The following is a 3,828-nucleotide window of genomic DNA, read 5'->3' on the forward strand; positions in this document are numbered from 1 at the left end:
TTCATGGCCAGGGTGACTTCAGAAACCAAACACTAAAGTGGGGAGGGACTCTGCCCCTCGCCCTCCGTGATGGCGGGGAAACGCAGCTGTGACTGTTGCCCCACCACCAACCTGAACTGCCTTGAACTATTTACATGAATGTGAAACGAACCCCTTTGTTGGGGCCCTTATTCACTGTGGGGTCCGTTAGTCTGTTCCAACTAATATCCAGGAGTACGTGGTCCCGTCCAGCAGAGCATATCTGCATAGCTGCAATTCTTTCAGAGTTGACATTGGCTCAACTCGAATCCGCTCTAGAGAAAAAGGAGTTTTTGGAGAGTGTGGGCCTCAGGCACAGAGGGATCCTGGTTAAAGGTTTCCGCTGCACCCCCACTCCCGACTCTTCCCACAGTTCCTGCTCCAGGATCTGCTTTTCTGTCTGGGTTGACAAGAGCCAATCCCCACCGAGCCCCAGCTACCACCGAAAATTAAAGACCTGTGATTGGCCCAGCTTGGTCATGTGGCCATTACTGACCCAGTCATAGTGGCCGAGCAGATAGGGCCCTCTGATTGGCCAGCCACACACCTGTGGCTATGCGGTGGCTGGAGGGCTTCCAGAAGGACACAATCTGAGCAGCCAAGAACGATGGCCACCCCCGAGCAGAGTTTTCTCTTGCTCCCTGATTTATTCTCACCCTCAGAGTTTTGTTGGGGTAGAGGAGGTGGTCCACAAACAGGGATCATTTGACTCTCCCTCCTGCGGTGTCATGAAGTATCATGCAAGCCCTGTACTGAGATTCTTACCTGTGCAACCTTGGACAAAGCTCTCAACCTCTCTGTTTCCTCGTGGATTTTTTTCCAGTGGGGCTAATCACATCACCCGGGGAAGTTATAAGGATCCAATCAGACAAATGTGTGGAAGAACGTGGCATGCAGGGAAGAGACGTGCAAGGGAGAAAGGGTGTCATTCCCACGCATGACCCATCCTCCCAGGGTCCTCCTCCAGGGTCTGCATTGCCAGGGGCCCCTCCCTGAGGCAGGCTACCATCGCCCCCTCCCGGGACCGGGTGACATTTGACAGTGAGTCAGATGGCCTCCTCCTCCTCCTCCAGAGCGGCAATGCCCTTTGCGTTCGCCCAGGAGGCCTTGGCCAGCTCCTGGGAACGCTACTGCGTGATGTCGTGAGTGTCTCCAAGGCGCACGGCCTGTTTCAAGTTCCGCACCTGGGACTCCGGCAGGTGCGCTCTGAATGTGCCACTGTCTCCCGGACTGAAAATGAATGATTTGCCTTAAGGACAGAACGACTTGTTGGAAATGGCTTGGGCATAGGAGGAGGCCTGGAATTAGAACCCGAATTCTAATTAGTCAGTTGCTCACATTCTCTGCGCCTCAGGTTCCTGAGCAGTAAAGTGGGGGTAATAATTCTTACCTCCCGGGACAGTTGCGACCAGGAAGTGGAAGGTGAAATGTACAAGCACCCTCCACGCTGCCTGGCACAAAGTGGGTGCCCAACAGACATGTTCCCTTCTGTCAAGAGTGTGAGGGAGCATAATCGGGAGAGGCAGGCTTACTTGTCCGCAGCTCGGTGACACTCCAGAATAGCCGTCCCACTGGCGCACGAAGAGCCAACATGAGCAAGTCGTGCCCCGGTGTGCAGCTGCCGTCTTCTTGCTGGTCATCTCAAAAACGCCACCACTCTCGGGAGGCCCTCCGCCCTTCTCCCTGGGGTACGAGCCTCCTAGGGGCTACCAGAACGACCTATTAACCGGGGGGGCTTCCAACAACGGACATTTGTGCTGTCCCAGTTTGGGGAGGTCAGAAGTCTGAGGTCAAGGCCGCGTCGCTCCGCGGGAGAATGTGTTCCCCGCCTCCCTCCCAGGCCCTCACGCGCAGCGCCAGTCAGTCCTCGGTGTCCCCAGGCTGGTCGCTGCATCGCTGTCACCTCACTCCAACGACACGGGTCCTCTCCTCTCCTCAAGGACACCTGTCATTGGATTCAGGGTCCCCCCTCATCCACTATGACCTCATCCTCACTAAGTACATCCGCGAAGACTCTGTTTCCACAGAAGGCCACATTCTGAGGCTCCGGTGGACGTGAATTTGGGGGGAAGCGCTCTTGGAACCCCCCCATACCAATCATTGGCGGGAGAGGAACGAATCAAACGGTAAGACACAGAGAGGCAGAGGCCCAAGTCCTGGGTTGTGCAGTCAGACTTGGCCGGTTGCACAGTTTTTTTCTACATCCATTTGAAAAATGATCGCCCCAAGACACACTCTTATGGTCCCCTAGAAAAGAATATATTCCTCCCATAAGGAGGAATATATGTGCCTCCCCCATAGACTTGGCCGTCCAGGTAGGGAAACGAATGGGAAAGCCCCATCCTTTCTCCCTGCTCCCATGCGCCCCGCCCCCCGCCCCTCCCACAACCACCCACCTGACATTTTAAACACCATAGGTACCATCAGAGTCCGCTTAGGGATGGCTCTATGGCCAGAAGCAAGCCCGTTCAGACTAGGACACAGGGAAACCCACAGAAGGGGCAAAGAATCTGACCGTCCTCACGAAGGCCATGAACCAGAAGCGGAGGCTGTCTGCATTTCGGGGGACCCCTGGCCCCTCATTGCCACGTCTGCGGGCCCAGCTGTATCTTCTTTGCTCTCTTCACATTTTTGTACGCCAGAGGCAAAGAAATCCTCCATTGCCTCCGGGCTCTGAGGAGGCGGACAGCCTGTCCCAGTTCCAGACGCCCCGGGGGCAGAGATTGGGCTTGGCCCTGTCCGGCCAGTGGGGAGGCACCCTCTGGGCCAGACATTCACCCGATGTCCTGGCAATGCCGCCCACCTGCTAGGCATGTAAAGACGCTGCAGACACAGATGCTGGGACTCGCCCTTGAAGGCACAGGTGGGCGATTCTCCCGGAGGGGGAGGAGGCAGCCTCTACAGGGACCTTAAAGCAATTTCCCCACCTCACAGAGAGACCCGGGGAGGATACCAAAACCCCACAGGCGCTGTCCTGCTCCTCTTGACTTTTTCTCCCCAAACTCCACGGGTCTCACTCACCTTCGCTCAGAATAATCGTGTGAATGAGTCTTTGGCCAGCTTCCTGAAGCAAGTCCTCCAGGAAATGCCCCCAAATGAGAATGCTGGCCTTCTGCGGGTGTGTTTGCAGGTGTATATTTACTTACCCATCCGTTTGTTCTTAGGGATGTACTATTTCCTGTGACAGAGGAGGGATGCTTAAGAAACAGTGGACTGGTCAGTGGGAGCTGATCTACCAGGCTGGACTAAAAGTCACTGTCACGAGTTGGGAGATCGCCCAGTGGCTCTGGGGCTGCCGAATCCCTGAGACCCAAAGTCAATGGAGACCCAACACTGTCCCCCGAGCGGCACCAGCGTTGACAGGCCCTGCCTTGCTGGGACCTCTGCCCTTCATGATCCACTGGGGCTGTCCCCACTGATTCAGTTAGCCTGCTGCTTGTCACATTTCCACTCCCGTTTGTGGGTAGGTCGACACCAAAAGTGGATTTGAGGGGCCATCTATAATTCACCGTTCTGCTTAAATCATTCGCTGCCATTTCCTAGGGGGCTGTTCTGTAATTAGAACATCGTATTTCTAGGGTTTCTTTCCTCAGCATACGTTGCCCTTGATAATGGCAGATTCTTAGGATTAGTCCTGAGACACATGCTTTGGCTCTTCTACTCACTTGGGCAGGTGCATTGAACTTTCTGAGCCTATGTTTTTATAGTTGTGAACTGGGATGGGGTGAACTTGGATGATGTCTAGGGTCTGTTCCAGTTCTAACATTCTAAGGTCATAGTCTGTGCAGATTTTCATACTTGGAGGTGTTT

At 54.8% G+C, this 3,828-nt stretch overlaps 1 long non-coding RNA gene across 1 annotated transcript in view; it reads left to right on the top strand.

Annotated features, from left to right (window-relative positions):
* The first annotated feature begins 525 nt into the window (after positions 1-525).
* Positions 526-3,828, top strand: part of LOC144613247 (uncharacterized) — a 6,264-nt gene continuing 2,961 nt past the window's right edge. Inside the window, exons 1-2 of the long non-coding RNA XR_013550644.2 lie at positions 526-2,144; positions 3,183-3,481. This is a non-coding gene — a long non-coding RNA (uncharacterized LOC144613247). The remainder of the gene's footprint in view (positions 2,145-3,182; positions 3,482-3,828) is intronic.

Source organism: Panthera onca, chromosome D2, assembly GCF_046562875.1.
Source record: "Panthera onca isolate mPanOnc1 chromosome D2, mPanOnc1 haplotype 2, whole genome shotgun sequence".
In the NCBI taxonomy this organism is placed as follows: domain Eukaryota; kingdom Metazoa; phylum Chordata; class Mammalia; order Carnivora; family Felidae; genus Panthera; species Panthera onca.